The sequence below is a fragment of the Calypte anna genome, chromosome 13 (genome assembly GCF_003957555.1).
Source record: "Calypte anna isolate BGI_N300 chromosome 13, bCalAnn1_v1.p, whole genome shotgun sequence".
Lineage (NCBI taxonomy): Eukaryota > Metazoa > Chordata > Aves > Apodiformes > Trochilidae > Calypte > Calypte anna.
Genome location: NC_044259.1, coordinates 5,399,875 through 5,420,197, shown reverse-complemented (window position 1 = coordinate 5,420,197; position 20,323 = coordinate 5,399,875). Strand labels below are relative to the sequence as shown.

Genomic DNA, 20,323 nt, shown 5'->3' with positions numbered 1-20,323 from the left:
TGTATCTGTCTTGTGAGGGGACTCTAAATGTCTCAGACTAGATGAAATCTGAGAAACCACTAAAATAGAGCCCCAAAATCACTGGTAATTGTTCCAAGCATCTTCTCCCAAAGCAGGCTGCTTGATGGTCCCAGGCCATGACAGAGTTTCTCCTTGCTAGCAACAAACCAGAGAAAAGCAAGATGTTCGTGGTGAGCTGTAGTAAGATGCAGAATGGGTGGGCAAATCCTCGTTGTGTTGCGTATGCCTGAAAACCCATCAGGTTTCCCATCAGAAAACCCACCCAGGCTTCCTGTTTGTAGCGAGAGGGATGTCTGCAGTGTCACCCCTAGTCTGGGGGTTGTTTCAGAGGTTTTTTCAGCTCCTGGTAGTGGTGTGAGATGGGGTCCTGCCAGGCTCCCTCTTGTCTCCAAGAGCTGGGGGGTTCCAGAGTCCTCAGGGAGTGATCCCAATCCTCTGGTACCCCCACAGCATATCACAGAATCACAGAAAGTCAGGGGTTGGAGGGGACCTTGAGAGATCATGGTGTCCAACCCCCTGACAGAGCAGGGTCACCTACAGGAGGTCACCATAGGTACCTGTCCAGGTGGGCTTTGAATGTCTCCAGAGAAAGAGACTCCACAACCTCCTTGGGCAGGCTGTGCCAGTGCTCACTGTGCAGAAAACTTTCTGAGTGTTATATGGAACCTCCTATGCTCAACTTCATATCCATTGCCCCTTGTCCTATCTTTGGTCATAGCTGAGAAGAGCCTAGCACCATCCTCCTGGCTCTCTCCCTTTATGTACCCATAAACATTATGAGGTCACCCCTCATTCTCCCCCAGTGTAAAGAGCCCCAGCTCCCTCAGCCTTTCCTCAGATCTTCTACTCCATCATCTTAGGGCCTCTGTGCTGGACTGTCTCAAGCAGTTCCCTGTCCTTCATGAACTGAGAGGCCCAGAACTGGGCACAAAAGTGTTATCATTTACACTTCAGACCCAGTAAGCTAAAAATGTGAGTTCAGAGGCTGACTGCCTCCCCAGCAATGGAGGTCAGCAGTCGATGTGTTGCTGCGGGGCCTCACTGCCCTCCTGCCACGGAGCTTTTCCCTTCAAACGGCTTTTAAGGCTCTTTGCCCCAGCTGAAGCCCCTTCCCTCTGGTGGGGAATGCGAGCTGACAGGGATGACAGAAACTCGTCGGTCCCACAGTGCCGTGGAGGTGGTGGGGACAGCCCAGGGACACCAGCATCACCATCCCTCCTTCCCACCATGTCAGCCTGCCAGGGGAGGCAACAGCTGGGAAGGGGCTACTCCAGCCTGGACAAACTCCTTCCTCCTTCTCTCCCCTCCCTCATGCCCATTAAAGCGAAAGAAAGAAAATCTGCTGATTTGCCATTTTTTTTTTTTTTTTTTTAATGTGTTTGTCACTCTACTCTGAAGTACCACTCACCATTTCTGCTCCTCCAGCCTGTGCTCTGCTGGGGAAGTGCCAGGGGAGCCTGACAGTGGGGAAGTGGTGCAAGAGGTAAAAAGCTGCTTGTTCAGGTTCTTGATGGTCAGTTCTTAACATCTCTATAAATGTTTACATCTCCATCGTGCAGCTCAAATGGAAATTATTCTCGATTTTTTATGGCTAAGGCATGAAAATGTTCCGGTTACTGAATTTTACTGTGTAAACCTGAGGAAAATGAAACAGAGTTTTAATGACGTCTTGACTTTGGCTTGTTAAGCCTGATGACGGGGCTAATAAATTAAGCGCTTATGGAAATAAACTGTTCACTAATCAGCAGACTTAAAGCATGCATGGAAAAAAGATAGGTATATCTACTGTTATGCATGCCTGAAGCAATACTGGACATTTTTTTAACATGAAGGAAAGTTAAACTTCTGCCTGCATTTTAACAGCAATTTGCTCTCTGTTAACGGAGGTATTACCAAAAGACTTCGTTTTTTTAAATTACTGATTCGATTTTACATTTGTTTATTGAGAAGGTAAAATGAACTGAGAATAAAAATTCCACAAAAATGCTGTAGCAGATTTGGTCAAAGCAGGTGGCTAGCGGAAGCAGATTTTGTGGCACATATATTAAACCCACATTTGTCTTCTTATCATGAAATTATTACTGCCTACAAAATGTAGAATAGAATTTATTTATTTTTGTAAAATAAATTTGTAAAATAAAACTAATATTGTTTTCATAGGTTTTCTACAAAGAGATCAAACTATGGAATATCTTCTTGGTTGAGATTTGAGACACAACAGAGAATATAAGAGATGAGTTAATGCTGCAGTCACAACTAATTGTTATGCTCTTGTTTGCATACATCAGAATCAAAACCAAGCAGGATAGATTTGCTAAACAGGTAATGTAGATGTAGGCACTGCACCTCCCCCAGTGCATCCACCTGCATCCTGCAATCCAGCCGTCCTCACACACACTTGGACAACACTCTGCTGTGTTGTGCTGACAACAGCTTTGACATTTTGTATTAACAAGCGTAACAGTATTTGGTAAGATGCAAATCCTAAGTGTAGCAAAAAGATTTGTATTTCTTTTGGTTCTGGCACTGCATTGAGGATTGTTCTGGCAAGGGGTTATTGCATTCCAGGGTTTGGAAACAGAACACAAGGTTTGGTAGACTCTGTGTCACCAGCTCAACTTAGCTCCTAATCTACATCTGGAATCAATAAGAGTAAATAATGTGTTTACTTTGGAGCAGACTGCTGGGATTGCATCACTGGGCAGTGGAGCCTGGCTTAGGTGAACATCTGAATGTAGAAGCAGCATGATAGAACTTCAGAAGTGCTTATTTTGTGGTCAAATGGCAAATACAAAAATTTAATATCGCAGGGCAGTGTATAGGAAAACAACAAATTTTAATTGGTACTATTATATATTATGGTATAATAGGATGATTGATATTTGTTGATTGTTGCTTGTTTGAGACATGCTTGAAAAGTAACACCCACACTTTGAAACTTCAGATTCAAAAGTCCTATGTAAAACACATTGCACATTACTGTGCTTTTTATAGAACAAGAGTTTAACAACATTCTCATCTCAAAAGGTTTAAATCAGTGACATGTCAGGGAATAGGCTCTAAGGACTGAGGACCGTTCTGATGGTTGTTAATGCAGTGATCATTATATATATCTCTACAGTTAGCTCTTCTTATTTCAAAGGATTCCAACGTGCAAATCCCCACACTTCTCTTTTATATAAATTCTATTCCAAGGCATTTGCTTTTAAAATTCAGTTGGATTTACATGAAAGGCTCTGCATAGCATAAACCAGCTTGCTTTGGAGCAAAAAAGTAGAAATATCTTCCACTGAAGAGTAGTTCAATGCATGTCCCTTAAAATGGGGGGGAGATGATCTTGTGTTCCTGGAACTGTATATAGATACGTTTATATAGAGGGTGTTGTAAAGTTACCTTACCAAAATGGGGCTGGAAAAAAACACTGAAAATGCAGGATACCTTGCAACATCTGAACTGCCCAAGAGTGAGAAATGGGGATGGCCTTTCAGATTTTGGAAAATTTACACTGGAAATTAAATTGCTATAGATAGGTTTTTTCCTCTAAGTCTCTTTGTAAAAATGTTTCAGTCTTATCAGCTACTATGTTTACTGCCTGTGATAACACAGGAAATAAAAAAAAAATGCTGCTAAGAAATTTCAGGCTGCTTATTAAAATTTCTTTATCTTTCACACAAAGCGAAGGGAGCAATGTACTCAAAGGAGGATTTCCCAGTCTTTCAGAAGCACAAACATGACTGTAGGTTTAGCTGCACTTGGTATTTGCTTAAGAAAAATGTTTTGGAGGGGTTATTTCGTGGTTTTTTCTTTTAATGTTCTTTATTTTTAAAAAATATTTTTTAAAAGCAACATGAAAATCATCAAGTGACAAGTTTTTATTTTTTGCCCCTGCGACTGCAGAATGATTACTCAAAATGTAACTGTTTTCTTTCATATGTAACAGCAAGCCACACTGTCATGGTCCTCTCTAAAAGCATCTGCTGCCATATATAGTGTGAGAGAAGGGCTAGAAAAAAGGAAAAGCTGGTGTTAAAAAAAAAATTTTGACTTGCCACATCTGCTCTTTGGTACAGCCAAAGACCTGGAGAACTCCCATCTCTGCAGAGCTCCTCCTCTCTGCAGCTTCCCTGCATCTTTGCACTTGTATCAAGTGTTTCCTAATGTAATGTTTGATACTGATGCAGGAATGGTTCAAACATATGAATGTCAATAGGCTTGTAGGGAATTTCCTTTGGTATAGGATCTTCTTTGTCTTTAAGTGCACCAAGAAGAAGGAGTTTCTCTGGAGTAAAAAAAAGGGTATAAAGATATTGTTTCCAGGGACTGCAGTCTCCAGTCACATCTCTACTTCTTGTAAATTATGGGCTTATCATTAAAAGACTTGGTCTCTATGTTGGGTTGGTTGAAGAGAAGCAGTATGAAGCTAGAAAATATAAAGCTAGGAGTTGTATGGCTTTGTTTGAAATGTGTTAATTTATGGAGACTACAAAATGTTCTGACCTAGCAGTTACGGGGAGTGTAAGCTCATTCAGTTCAGCCACTCACTTTTCAGGAGATCTTGCTTTCACTTACTGTTTCTTTTGTTATCCATCACTGAACCACCTCCAGATCCTTTTGAAAATAGTAATTAGGCACTTGCTTAGGTCTCACCAGCTAGAAAGCAAAGTATATCCCTGAGCACTCTGAATGGAGATGGGAATACCTTTGTGCTTTGTTGGGGAAACAGTTCAGAAATATACAGGTTGTGAGCAATCCTGACTTACTTCATCTTAGGCCACATTGGGTTAATGGTTATTGAGGCCTAGTTAGAGGCTTTCTGAGAATGAGCTAATGGGGAAGAGATAACTTAATTGACAACAGAAGAGGAAGAATCTTTCCGTGAGAATGGAATGTGTAATTGGAATACAAAGCTACCTGCATGATAAGATGGTGTAAACAAGACTTTTCTATATAAGTGAGTGCAAGTTGTTAATAAACGATTTCATACGATCATATTGATGTGCACATGGAATCCTTAAGCCTCCGCAGACTGTTTTCCCACAATGCTTGAATGCGTGTCCTGTGTGATTTGTCCCCAAATGTCAATTTCTGTAGGAAGGAGGGTAAGATTTTCCAGGGATGACAGATACAGAGACCACAATTCATTTGTGCGGTGACCCAAGGTGTTTGCAGGATCGCCCAAATAATCCATTGGAAAATTCGAATGTCAGCAGAGCAAAAAGCTGGAGTGGTTTATTCAGCAGGAAAGGAGGACAATTGCTTGTAGAGCACTTTGTGTATTTAACCACCATTTTTCTCCTGTAATAGCCCCTTCTTATCCTCCGGGCTGGAGCGCGGGTCCCTGCCTGTGTGACAGGGTGACAGCAGAGGGCAGCAGCACCCTGCCAGCTCCCCGGCACTGGGAGAGCGGCCTGGGGGGAAACCGGACACCGGGACAGCGCCAGCTGCCTGCGAAGGGATAGTTGGCACAGGGACAATTCCAGCTGTCTGGAAAGGGGTAGGGGACACAGGGACAGCTGCAACGGAACTTTTCTGTTTCAGAGACATTCCCGCAGTCCTTTAGCCCTTCCCTTGGACGCTGGGAGCCTCTGATGTTTCAGCTGTAGCTGCTGTGACAAAAACCCATCTGGGTGTTTCTGTCACATTGAGAGTCAAATGCAATTTGTAGAAAACTGTATTTCCAAGGCAGGGCTGACAGCTGCCTTGCTGCTTTGGCTTCTTGTCAATAGTACCAGTGCCACCAGGTGGGGATAAGATCCTTCTCAGGTTTATGTTGGATTTTCTCTCCCAGCTGCATACTGGGGCTGGGTCCTCCAGAAGTGTTAAAATGCCTGAGAGGCTTGTCTGCCCATAGGTAACCTGGCAGAGAGGCACCCTTGGAGTGCAAGTCTTACGAGGAACTGCTGAGGGAACTGGAGGGGTTTAGTCTGGACAAGAGGAGACTGATGGGGACACCTCACTGCCTACAGTTACTTGGAAGGACGTTGTAGTGAGGTGTTTGTTGGTTTCTTGTCCCAAGTAACAAGTGATAGAACAAGAGGAAATGGCCTCAAGTTGCACCAGAGGAGGTTTAGATTGGACATTAGGAACAGTTTCTTTACTGAGAGGGTTGGTGAAGCATTGGAACAGGCTGCCCAGGGAAGTGGTGGAGTCACCTCCCCTGGAGGTGTTAAAAAAAAAACAAACATGTACATGTGTGGCACTTCAGGATAGTGAGCATGGTGGTGTTTGGTAAGAGGAGGAGGAAGAGTTAGGAGAAAAGACATGTCAGAGGTAGACACACACACTCTGGATAGTACCCTGTGTACTGGCAGGATAGGGAAGTCTCCCCCTTTCAGTCTGTGAAAAATAAATAGGCTGTCAGAGCTTAGGTTGTTGTGTGAGGGGTTGAGGTGACCCTGTGCATGGCACAGCTGAGTTTACCAGCTGGGGACTCATAACAAAGCACTCTGGGTTTTGGTGTCTTGGATCATATTGGTGCATTGGGCAGTCCCTGGATTTAGAAATGGATGAATCTCAGGATGGGATATACTTCATGGAGCACTCCGAGTTGGAAATGGCAGCCTGCCACCCACCAGAGGAGAGGTTTTTCTTGTGATGCTTATTAAACCACCATCAATGAATTGTCTGTGATTCAGCAAATGGAAAAATGTCTATCTCAATCTTTTCACCAGAATCTCATTCTGTAACGAAAACTGCAGAAAATTTTTCAGGGGTACATTATTTTTTATGTGTGTTCTCAGTGACAGATATTTGTTACGTATGAAATAACAATTTATATTGTTTTCTTGCAGGTAAGTCTGGCTTGGTCTCTTTGAACCGTGCAGTCTGGGAATGTAAGTGAATAAAGTAAGCTTTCTTCAAGCTGTCCCAGCTTGTTAACAAGGTAAAAAATAGTCTTTATTTCTGAACTCTAATACTTTACAGATGAAGATGGAATGGATAGCATAATTGCAGATATCTGCAAATATATATGCAGATAGATGGCTGTGCTGACACAAGATGAACTTTCTGTCAATTGTGAATGCCACAGAATAAATATTAGTTATTGAGAATTATTATGCAGGCTACTGCTTTTCCAGTTCATCCTTAAACCAAGATTGGGTGGAGATAATATGAAATATTCACATTAATGATATGCTAAAGGCTAATGCATGTTTTTCATAGTAATTTTTTTCTCATTTATCATTTGCATGAGTTCTCTAGTTCTGATAGATTTCCAGATAAAAAAATTTCAGTGCTTCTTCTTGAATAGAGCCAAGTTAACAGGTGTCACAGTGAAAAGCTTGCTTTGAAGATTATTCAGAACTGGTTATCTTTTATTAAGAACCTGGAAATAGGATCTTGCTCTGAGCCAGTAACATACTGCTATTGGACTGGCGTGCTTTGCTTCCTACCTAACCGTTGTTCTGTGACAACTCCTGCAGGCTGTAAGAAGCCTCTAAACCTCGCACGGCTCCTTGCACTGGAATGAGCACATTCCATTCAAATGGTGTCATGTTTATTGTGACAGAGTTAAAAATTGTCGACTTTGAATTCTTCTTCCTCTCTTTTCTTCTCCTGTTATCTTCAGGGACAGTTAAATTTCCCTCTTGTCACATTCTGGCACTGACTTTCTTTTGAAGTGGTGTCTCTGTAAAGCAAACTGTGGCTTCTTTAGAAGCCCACAGTGTGAATGATTCTGTTCTCTTAATCTCTGATTCCCATTCACGCATGGGTAACAAAGCCTTTTAGCAATATTATTGCATGCTTGTGCTGTGGTATCTGTTCAGATCAGTGCTATTATAATGCTTAATTGCAGGACAGATAGTGAGCATCAGTATAGTAAAAATGGCACATGGGCATTTTCTCTTGCTGTAATTTGTGAAGCTTAACATTTTTTATTTTCCAAATACATTGTTTTCATGTTCCATCTAGACACTGTGAAAGCTGCTCACTGTCCTCAGAGTCACCAATAGCTCTGCACCATTCTAGATTTTATTCATTTTCTTATTTCAATTAGTATTTAGATCAGACAGCACAATTACATATTAATGCTAAGAAATTTTTTAATGCTTGGCTTTTTTCCTTTCCTTTCCAACTCTGTTGATGGATGTTAGGATGTTTTGGTTTTTTTTTTATGAATTGGAAAAGGGAACATATGTTCTTCACAGGATCGCTTCCATGAAGGATGAACTAGCAAGGGAGTATTTTCCTATGCTAGTGACTGCCTCACTTCTGGAGTGAAGATGAGATTTGAGCTGGCAGCAAAATGTGTTAGTAGGTCTACATATACTGGAGTTCTACCTCAGACCTACAGTTTTGTAGCAGCTACTCTATTTTTATTTTTGAAAGATCACAGTGGTTTTGGTCCTGCTCACCTCTCTCTGTGGACACACCAAGCAAGACATCCTCAATGTGTATTCATACCCTCTGGGAACTCCCTCTGACTACCAGTGTTACCAGGGCTTGCATCCTGCCCTCATTCCCTGCAGAAATCTTACACTTGAAGCTTGAGGCTTTTGAAGCGTTTTGATTCCAACTTTCTAATTTTGGCTTTCAAAATCAGTTTGGTTTACAAAAGCTGAATGAGCAGAACTTTTCTCTCTCTGGCAGCTGGTCAGCCTCTACTGCATGTGTGACTGTCATGACATGTGATACTTCTGTGTCTCTTTGTACACAAAGTACTGAGCTCATACGTTATGTACCCAGCTGTATCCCCCCCTCTGTATTACTTGGTGCCTGAATTAACCTTGGCTTGGGGGTTCTGCACAAGCAGCAGTCTCCACAATCCTAAAACAATTTATTCATTGCCCCCAGATGCAAAAAGCAATGTGTTGAACAAGGCACATTTCATATTATTGGTGGAATAACTGTGCTGTAGTGTAACAAGGCTGTGGAGTACGTCTATTATTTTAAGGAACTCTGAAACTATTAATTGAAGAGGGAACATTGTTGGATGGGAAAATACCACCTGTCAGGTCTCACTGCAATAGAAAGCAGATTTGTATTTCAGAATTTCAGTTTGAAATGCATAAATGTGTTTTTCAAGGGCTTTTAAGGGGGATAAGGAACTATTAGATATGAATAATAATGCTGAAAAATGAAAAAGAAAAAGCCTTAAAAAATGACGTGATGTTGTCCAAGTTATGAGCAGCATTTTGAAAAGAAGCTCAGATTTAAAGAAATCTACAGAAAAAAACCCCAACAAAACAACCAACCAACAAAAAAAAAACCCGAAAAAAACCAGAAAAACTTCTGCACATCCCTGAATTCAAAATAATTATTCAGGTTCTAGTCCTTACTTTGGCTGGAAAGAATGACCAGGTCTTTAGGAGATTAGTTAAAAATGAATGCTTTTGATAATGCTGTTCATGTAAAGCCCTTGTTCTCCCCAGTGTATCTCAGAACTGAGCACTATGGTAGATTTTGTCAGGCTTTGGAATTTACTTTAAAACAATACACCTCTTCTATAAGCCTAACGTAACAAGTAGTATTCCTTTGTAACTAATGTTGACACAGAGATTAAAATACGCTGCCTTAAAACCAAATGGATCCTAAATCACAGAAGACAGAAATTGGCAGCTGTCTTCAGAAAAAACTTGTGTGTGGTGTCCATGGAAAGCTACACTGCTGGGTTAGACTGTGGAAGGCTGCAAAACAAGGAAGTTGGGAAGCATGTGGAAAAGAGAATTGTTTTGGGAAGCATCTACTCCATCTCAGCCATGGGCTGTGTGCTGAGGATTGATTGCAGTATTGCACTCCAAAATCTATCGTGGCAGCATTTGCTTCATGATTTATACCTCTCTGCTGATGCCAAAATCCTTGGTGTCATTGTTTTAGTAGAGAAGGAGAACCTATTGCTCTTGGCTACATGTAGGAAGGAGAGGCTGTGGATTGGGCAGGTTATTGTCATACCACCAGAGGAAAAGCAATAGGAAATATAGCAGACAGAAGGGGTAGAGAAGATTTTCTTCTTTTGAGATACTTGCAATTTTGGTATCAAAAAAGAATATGGTTATTTCTTATGTTTAATAACTAATCCAAATTTATAAAAGCTGTGTTTAACTTATAAAGAGAATTCTGCTTGGTTTTAAAGTCTTTTTCCTATTCTTGCAGGAATGGGTTGCAGAGCTGCAACACATTAAAAAACATATTCTTAAATGTGGTTGGTTTGAGCCCTCGGATTAACAAAGCAACTGTGCAGGGGGCACCTTCAGTTTTAGTCTTGCCTACTTGATTAGACAGAGCACAAAGTAAGATATTCTGGGAGTGTGATGTGACCTAAAAGGTACTCTTAATGATTAGTTGAGCTTGCTAGGCAATTTTAAAAAAGAAACTGCTGATACAGTTGGGAATAAAATAAAGGTTTTAAGCTTAGAAGTATACTGTTATATATAAAAGTCTTCAAACCTGGCTGGAACTCAATGGTACTCACTAGCCAAGATAAAGCAGCAATGGCAGTTAATACAGAGTTGTTTACTGTATTTTTTTCTTTTGCTATAGATCTCCGGATACCCATGGGCTAAGGAACTGATGTGCTCATTTTAATGTAGAACAATTTCTATAACCTTGAATGAAGAGAAATATGGCTCCTGTGTTTAATTGATAAAACATTTTGCTCAGCTTTAGCCATGGAGTCAGGATTTCATGCTTTTCCTCCTGTAGATTTATATTTTTGCAGACATGGTCATTTTCAACATACTGAAAACAGTGTGTTAAATCTCCTCTAAGCAGGCTCAGCCAGTCTGGTCCTTGAAATGCCAGCCAATTCCCTGAGGCTTTCCTGGGTGACAAATCCTACTGATGCCATTCCTGTGGGCACTGGGTGAGCAGTAATGCTGCAGTGGAAGCTCTTCTAGTCCTTAATCTTAAGTTGAAATATAAGGCAACTGCCTTGAGTGAAAACTCATGGGAATCACAGGATGCTCGTGGATTTCTGCTGCAACTCTGTAGCTGAAAAACAGCTTATCTTCCCTGAAACAAAACTGTTATCTGGAACCAAATGAAGGAGATATTTTTCCCCCTGAAGGAGATATTGTTAATGCCTTCGGAGTTAAGTGGCTTACATTTATTATGAAACAGCTTGTGGAGGAGAAAAGCAGGGCTTTTTTGATTGCTTTCTAGAGATTATTTTTTTCTTGCAATGTTTTATTAGTGTTCCTTTTTCCAGAAAAATGTCTCTCCTGTGTCAAAAAGAAATTCTGATGAAACAGATTTCCCTGTTTTTCTTCTTTTTCTGTACATCATCATGGTGTCTGGATAACCCACTTATTTCTGAAGCCAACCACATGGTTCTCTTAAGATTTCTATTAGTTACTTTTTTCTCAAAATTGAGGGTTTATATTAGAACTCCATTTTATCATCTGGTCTGCAAATATTTTCTTCCCTGAGGTGGAAGTTGAATGTTTAGTAGTCATTTACACATTGGAGATCGCACAGGCGATCTGATTAGTGCACAGAGGTATATTAAGTGCCACATCATTAGCATGGCCACAGGTCATTTCTTGCCAAACTCAGAGTTGAATCTCTTCTGTTATGAAGCACTTTTTCTAGTGTTTCTGCCAATGTAAAACTGGAAATATCTGTGGCCTTCTTGAATACAGTTTAGATTTTACAGAAATTTAGTCCTCTTCATAAGAGGACTTGTCTTACAGCAAAAATTTCTTAGGACAAAAAGACTTCTAATGTTGGCATAGCATATATTTAGTTCATGGCATCATATGTAGTCTTCTGTGCCACATCTCTCACGGTGTTCAGGCACAATAAGAAGGCCGCACAGCCTGAGGTAGTGCCCATGTTTAGGATGGAGAAAGTCACTTTCAGTAATAATACATCCAGTAGTCTCTGATTTTATTAGATGTATCAATCCTGCTAGCTTAGGTTTCAGTATTTCATTCCTCGAGATGGTTTCTGTGTTTCAACTCTCATTCAGCACCCCTTTTAATCTTTCTTTTCTGAAATTATCATTACTAAAAAGGTGGAACATAGTGTCAAAAATGGTTTTCATGCCACCGTCTCCAGTATGCCTAAGCAATGGTAACATCGTTACAACAAGCAGATATCTATCTGTGATGTTTGAAAACTATGAAACTGCTGCCCATCTGCTTTCTAGTTCAGCCATAATAACATTTCCTCTAAAAGTGGAAAATAACAGGATAGTTACTCATTCACTCATGCCACTCCAACTGTTACAAGTGTTTGAATCACCAAAGCTTTGCTCTCAAAAAATTCAGTATTTTGATGTTGGGAAAATGTTTGAGAGTGAAAATAAATATAGTCTGCCCCAAGCAAAATGCTTGACTTAACCTCAAAATACAAGCCATTTAATTTTTTTCTCCTTAAGCATAGACTGATTTAAGTGCATGTGAATCTCTGTGCCCTGCTTAACTGCAGAGAGCAAATATCAAGACCTCCTGCATAGCGCCATTTACCGCTCTAATTTCTAAAAAGAGAAAGGAACTTTGAAGTGGTTTTCTACTAAGCAATTCCATTAGAAAATGCTGTAAGAGAAATAAATGCACACGTAAGACAGGGTAGGAGAATGCTGCAGTTATGTTTGATTTCAAGCTATTGATTGAATACTAGGGTTGAGTACAGAGTTTGAATATTTATTTTAAATTATGAAGGTAAATAGCTGACTGGGCCATAGCAGACTGCTTTCACAGCTCATTTCACCACCATTGTGGTGGATAACTCAGTTCTGCCCTTTGACATCAGCAACTGTGTATACTAAATGAATCAATGAAGTATAATGGAAAGGAGGTTTATCAAAGGGTTTCTCAAGGACCAAAGCTTTCTAAATGCTTTAAAGAGAACCAGATATGAATCTAAAGGAAGCAGAGAATTTCCTGTAAAACAATATTAATATTTTCGGATATCTGTTTCTTTGAAACCCTATGTGTCTCACAATATTGCGTTTATGCTTCCGTTTTAGCCCACGTAAGAACCTTTGCTCTAGTTCTATTACTTTTGAAATCATAGACATGACCTTGATTCTTATCAACTCTTTGGTTGAGGTGAGTTCGAGTACAAGCCTGTACCTTGTGTAGATATCAGTCCCAGGAAGGGAGTAGATGTTAGAATGTAACTGGACAGCCAAGTGAACATCTTGACCCTTATGCCTCCAGGATGTGCCCAGCAGGGATGGTGGTGAGGGGGAGGAAATACTTCCTGCCATACTACCATGTGCATTGCTTAGCTGTAGTAAGGGATGAGAAGGATAAAGTGTTGTACTGCAGCCTGGCCCACAGGGTCCTGTTTGCTGCCAACCTCTCCAATGCCTGCATCCATCGGAATGTCAGAACAGCATCTGCACTGAGCTGGTAAGAAATGGCTGAGAAAAAAAGGTAAGCATGACCATTGACCAGAATGAACTTGCATCTTTAAGTAATAGGTAGCAGCTCCTTTAGCTTCTAGGACATCTGTTGCTGGAAATAGATACTTAAGGTTGGAGAGTGTGCAAGAAAGTTTGTCTTCAAGTATAATTTGCCCTTTTGAATATGTTGAGTAGAATTTTTTCTTATTATAATTCAGAAAAGAAGGCAACTGGCCTACTAATGTTGCTGTGATGTTTTAAAAATTAATGGTGAAAACTGAAGTTCAGGCATCATGGCCTGGCTGTAAGTCATACGTGGATGACAATGTGGCAGTGTCCTGGCAGCTTTCAGCAGATGATAAGGTCATACAGACTGCTGCATGTTCCAGCTGCAAGGCAGCCTTGGGATTTAACCACGGGGCTGTTCATTTTCTAAAATAAGATCAGACAAGTGAGAGCTCCACATGATTAAATTAGAAATAAGATATTTTAAAAAAATATAAAAATATACCTTCATCATTTTGGCAAATCTGTATGTTGAGTTAAGACTAGGGGTTTTTTTTCTTCAGCAAAGCACGTTGAAAATTTTTCCTGTATTTTGATCATAAAATGGAAATAAAATATGAAAAAGAGTAAATGTTTCCCTTCCTTGGGTATCATATACAACTTGCTGAGGCAGGGTAGGTTCAATCTAGTGGTGCCTCTGTGTTTGACCAGACTTCTGGTTCTGTGACCTTCTCTAGGAAATTTTTTTGTATGATTTATAAAAATCACTGCTGAACGTTTTTAAAAGCAGAAAAAAAAATGGTATATAAAAAAACCCACAAGAGTTGCATTCTTTCTTCTTTTCCCAGCCCAATTCTTTCAGTGAAGAGGTGAGGGGAATCATTCTTACAGTTTTTGCACACATTTAGCTAACAGTAATACATTTGATCCTTGCCAGTTATTGAGACATAGAGACAGAGAGTTTTGTGCACTGAATATTAGACATGGTTTTGCTCATCCCAAACAGGTGTCTGCCTGCTCAGATGGTGGCAAGTTCTTTCACTAACCCTGGTTTCCTGCTGTGATGATTGATCAGAAAAATATGCTTCAAACCAAAATTGCACCCAGAGCCTGAGAATTTGTTTTATTTTTCTTCTGCTATGCACCGTATGGGTTTGTTTCTTTGTTTCATACCATCAGAGGCTTCTGTCTCCTTTTTACAGCAGAGAAAAAAAAGGTAGTTTTGGTATTTGCAGTGTTTGGTACCTGCGGCACTCTTCATTCAGTTGGGGAAGTGAACACTTTTTCTAAAGCCCTTTCACTGTGGTGCAGCCAATTTGCCAAAAGCTTCAGGAAGGAAATGAGAGTCTGTAAGGAGTGTTCTTAAAACAGCACAAATCCCTGACAACCATGCGGGGGGGGGGCTGTCTGTTTTAACCCTAGTTCCATGCTTCATCTGGCTTCTACAGAAGGAGATGTTGATGACACCCTTACATATTTTAATTTGTTTTTATGTGAGAGGTTCAGCTACTTAACATGCCTACTGTTCCCTGTCCTCCTTGCTAAATCCATGAGAGCAGGACAGCTTCGTATAGTTGGGAGGATACTGAAGAAAAATTTGGGAGCCTCATTTACTGCTACTGTCTTTGCCAGGACAGATTCCTCACATTCCACAGCAGCTCTTGGTGCTGCTGCCCCGCTCACAGCCAGCTTTGTAAACGTGTGATGTGGGTCCAGGCACTCAACGTGTGTGCATACAGAACCATCAGCTTTTGTTTCAAAGTCGGTTTAAAAAAAATGTAACATGCTGTAACTCCAGGTTTAGAACAGATACTAATTTACTTTGGGATTAAATAATAATCAAGGGGATTAAACCATAATCAAGATGTGGTTTCTCATCAGTAATCTTCTGGAAATTAAATCTCTACCTGAGCTCTCCTAATGTAATATTTTATCATTTATTTAACCCAAGAAAAACCTCCATATTGTTTCTACATCAGAAATGTATAAATAAAGATTTACAGAGTGAGCTTCTGGTAGACCCTAGGGGCTGGGAAAGTTAAAATGTACTTTGCAAGTGTTTTGCACTTTCTTTTCTGGGATGGAGTAGCAAACAGAAACGTCACACAGTGCTTGTGGTAAAAGTGCAGCTCAGTGTTCACATTGCCAGTGTTCTTGGGTGAGTGAAATCACTGAACACCATTGTTAGTGTCTATGTTAAGAAAAGGGTCAGTAAGCTGAAAAAAACCCAACAATCTTTATTCTAAGGTTATGACTAGGATGCTTTAAAAATCACAAGAGTGTGACAAAGCTTATCTGTAAAACACTGAAATGTAAAAATCTTGCCCTGGTCACCTAGCCAATAGTTACCATATTGTTTCATTATGCATTGCATTAAGTATTAAAATGACAACTTTCTTTTTAAAAACTTAATTTGCCTTTGCATTGAATTCTTTCTGCATCATTTTTTGTTGGCCCTATTAGAAATGAAATTATATAATTGGATATGGATTTTTTTCACTAAATAAATTGGCGTGGAACTTAAAATTATTAGCATTTGTGAAAATACTGAGAGCATTAAAGGCAATATTGAAAGAGCTGGAACTGACACATTTGCCATAAATTTAACAGAGCTGTATTTTAAAAAGAGAGGCATACAAAGGTACTGAGACATAATGAAGCCTCCTACACACCATGAAATGAAATATTTATGCTGTAATCATGCTATTAATAAAATGATGGATCAGCCAGCATCTGCTGCAACAAGACTGAGCTGAGAGACTGGTTACTGTCTGGAGAAGTGAAGCAAAATAAAACCTGAGGAGCAGCAGCATATGGACTAGCTTGGGAATTCCTGTCTAGAATTAGCAGTGTAATTGTGTAATACACAGCCTTTAAAAACAGTCTCAACACTGCAGCTGACACTGCTCCCTTCTTTACTTTGTGTGAAGGGCCAGGGAGTAGAGGGCAGGTCTGCAGCTCTGCTTGTGCTGCTTCTATCCCTGAGTGGATTCCTGAGAGGCTTTCTGCAGGGAGTCACAGAGCAGCTCTGATGCTGAATGGGTCATCTGCTTTTTGGACCTTTCCAACATTTAAACAAACAAACAAAAAAACAATAGGAAAGGAAGAGGTTTGTGTAGGGGTGGGATATGTATTTGGACTATGATTGAGTAGGATCAAATCTAAGACACATCCTTAAGGGGATCTGTCAAGGAAAATAGATACTGGCTTGTGCTCTCCTGGTAACTTTTCTGACTCCTGCTCTTTGGTGCATGTGTGAGTTAGCCTAGAGATCACGCCTTGTTTACTGGGAATGGAAGGATGATGTTTCTCACAAGTGTGGTGAATACACTGACACAAGATGTTTATCCATGTGGTCGGCAGCTTTGCACCCAGCACCTGGCCTCTCACACCCCAGCTGGATGCCCACTTCTGCACCAGTTCAAACTTCATCCATAACCAGAGCACTGAATGTGAAGTTCCTCCAGAGTGCCTACAGAAGAGCTATCTGTAGTTTTGCTTTACTTCCCCTTTCACTCATCACCTATTCCTCTTTCTTTCTACTTTTTGTTCTATCTGTGATGTACCTTAATTTTTATCTCATGCTGTGAAAACCAACTGCAAAGCAGATGCTAATTAAGCAAGTACTTAGGGTGGTAGTATCCATACATATATATATATATATAGTATCCATAGGTAGTATCTATATCCATATATATTCAGTATGAACTCCCAGGAATGCTGGATTCTGTGTTCACACTGTAGGGAAGAACAGAGTTTGATTTCCTTGTGCTCTGTGTCTCTCCTGTATGGTGTTACTACCTGGGTGCCCTGGCACTCAACCTTCCTCGCTGAACAGAGAGGAGGAACAAAGGGTGCAGTGCCCATTGCTTCACTGCAGCAAGGTGAATGGGTAATCAGCCACTGCAATCAGCAGTAATTGACTAATTTTCCCCCAAAACACTCTCCTGCCTTTATCAGTTGATAGGAGTGTTTTCCTTCGCTGTCATTTGCTGAGACTCAAAAAAGAGCAATTGAAAAAGTATTTAAAGCATTTAAAAAGTATATTGAGAATTTGTTAGAAGTATGAGATACTGCCACAAGGAAATAAATAGGAGGAAATGGGCAGCCTGTAGCTTTTTTCTCTCAGCTGACACAAGCTAAATAAGTTTTGTTTGGAGTATATATACAAGTAGGTTCTATTTCTCTTCCCTAAGGCACAAATGCTGGTGGCTTGGGCTGGCCAGAAAACAGCTGGGAAGTACTCAGAGGTTTAAAAACTGATTTTTGGCTGAAAAAAAAAGACATTCCTTGTATTGATAATAAAGGAATACTTCTAAAATATTAATACATTGAAATAATCACTGTTTACCTGCTTTCAAAAGAGGGGGGGGTTGGATTCTGCTCTATATGGCACTATGGGGTCCTTTTTGGGGTCCAGGGCGGTAAAGCTGGCATGCACATAGAGGACCATGGCACTCAGGCCTTCAATAATATCACTTAAGTGAATATCCCAGGATGTTTACATAAAACATCAGTAGACTTACACAAATAGCTAAAAAACAGTAAGTGAAAACAGTCAAGTTTCAGTCTTTCAGTTTAGTATTATTAATGTAACCTAATATTAAACAATATTTGTAAGTTTAGAATTTTTTTTTTTTAGTTATATATCTTTTTTGTAAAATCAGATTATCCCAAAATGGGTTTTGTTTGGAAAAAGTGTTCAAGTGTGCAACCTTGTGCACAGAAGTGGCTACCATCACAGGCCAAATAACCAGAGTTACTCGAGCAAGTGGCCAGATTTTCTAAAGGATCTTCTGTTTTATTCAGTTCTCTCCCTGCCTGAAACATTGCTGCAAATATTGGGAGCTGAGTGAAGGCAAGGAGGAAGGCTGGGCAAGTGCTTGCAGATCTCTTCTATTAAGGCACTCAGATGAGATTTCCTTAGAGAATCTGTTCCTCACTGTGAGGTCAAGGACTTCAAAACAATTTGTTTTTCTGAGTGCTTGGAAAAGTGCTTCCTGAAGCAGAAGAGAAAGTTCCATGCAATTCTGGCTATGGGCATAGTGTGTCCTAGATGCCATTCCTTGCCTTTGCTCATCTGGGACAGCAGCTGACCTACACCAAGGGCAGTTCCACCACCTGCACAAAGCCCCCCAGGGCTGGGCAGCAAAAGGGAAAAACTTTTATTTTTTTATGTATCCCTCAAATTTTAAAACAGATTTCCCTTTAAAAAATCTCTTCTTGCCAAATTTAATATTTTACTATATGCCTGCATTTCATGTAAATTGTGTGGTGTGGGTAAATAAAACACTCGAATATGTTGCAAACCTTCTGTAACTGTATTTCACTCAGGAGGGATTTACAGCAATTTTCTAAATTAAATGATTTTGCTTTGATTTTTCTGAAGTTCAGTTTAGTATCAAGCAAATGATGACTTCATCCTCTGTGTTCTTAAACTATGGGATGTCTCTAAAACTGTAATTCAGTGTGAAAAAGGAACATCAGATCTGATGATATCAGACAGATTTCGTGACTTTTGGCAGTGGCTGGGAGGAAATGCTAACAGTGTGGTTACTGTATATTCTGTTGCCTTAGAGACTGAAACATCTGTATCCATGCAGGCAAGTGATGCAGACATGGTAAGATTTGACTTCCTTACATTCCTCTATTCACCTTGATGTCAATGGAAATGTTTTATGGTGGGAATATGCTGGGCTTCTCTAGCATTGTGTTTCTCTGGTTGTGTGGCATGTCTTGGACTAGCAGGGCTTTTTAATTGAAGTCTATTTCTGAAGTCAGTAAGATCCCTAAGAAAAGATGCTTTTACATTAATAATTTTTCAAGATGAACTTGGAGGGACTTGAAATGATTGTTGTACTGGTGATAATTGTTGGATTCGTGAAGGCTCTAGAGTATCTGGGTCTCCTAGAAGGCAATTATGAAGGTAGGATGTAAAGAAATAGAAAAATGTTTTATTCTGAAAGCCATTTGCTGCAGAGCATTATACTTTAATCTCTACATGCATGTGCTGTGTTTGAGTGTCAGAGGAGCTGAATAGTAGCTGAAATAACTTCAATGCTTTCTGCAAACAAATGAAATGTATTTTATATATCAGTATAGCATTGTAGCTCTCATTACAGCTCTGAAAATAAATGTGACAATCTTCAACCATCCTTTGCCTATATTAAAGATTGTTTTAAGAACTTTAATACAGATGTGTATGCTTCATTAAACTGCTGCTTGCATCCCAAAGCTCTAGATGAAAGGAGGATTTACATTTTAGTAAGTTTATCATTCTACCTTCTCAATTAATTCTAATTGCTTGAAATACTGTGCTTATTTTTAGCTACTGGCTATAGTTAAGAGAATATCCAAATGCTTTCCTGAGTTTATTTGGATGATTTTTTTCTGTCGTAATCAATCAGTTTAGCCCTCTTTTGGAATATTTACCTTTAACAAATCTGCTTGCTCTTGTTTTGAAGCCTCATGTATGTTTTAGCAAAACACTACCGACTGAAATGTAAATATGCCTGGCTTAAATATAGTGTGAGGGAACTGACTGCTGAAGATACTTTCATTCTTGTTACATTTCTGTTTTATAAACAATGTAATTCCTGTAGAGACATGGAAATATTAAATAGAAAGAGGAGGAATTAATTTTAGATATTGATATCTGTAAATCAAAATATGTCTGTGCAAATAGCCTCGCTGTTTAACAGGCAGAGTTGATTTGAAGTGTTCCTAAATGCTCCTGAATATGATATATGTTGAACAGGTGCTTTTTTATAGAAACTTGAGGGTCATTTTTCACGGTTAGCTAGAAGTACACAGGTATTAAAATTACCTTCAACTACTCATAGATACAGAACAATTACTCTTTTCTGCTTCAGAGCTCATGACAAGCTGGAAAAAAGGCAGGTTACTGGCCTCATATTAATTACATGACAGCATGTAGCCAAAGATTCAAAGAACCTTGGAGTCTTAAGAGTAAGTACTTCATTTCAGGAAAAAAGTTATAAA

At 39.8% G+C, this 20,323-nt stretch overlaps 1 protein-coding gene across 3 annotated transcripts in view; it reads left to right on the top strand.

Annotated features, from left to right (window-relative positions):
• Nucleotides 1–20,323, top strand: part of KCNIP1 (potassium voltage-gated channel interacting protein 1) — a 203,634-nt gene that overhangs the window by 134,807 nt on the left and 48,504 nt on the right. The window contains exon 2 of one of the 3 annotated variants that reach the window (XM_030459314.1): nt 6,813–6,904. The exons of the other annotated variants lie outside the window; for them this stretch is intronic. The gene's annotated coding sequence lies outside the window, so the exon portion shown is untranslated. The remainder of the gene's footprint in view (nt 1–6,812; nt 6,905–20,323) is intronic. 3 annotated transcript variants of the gene reach the window in all.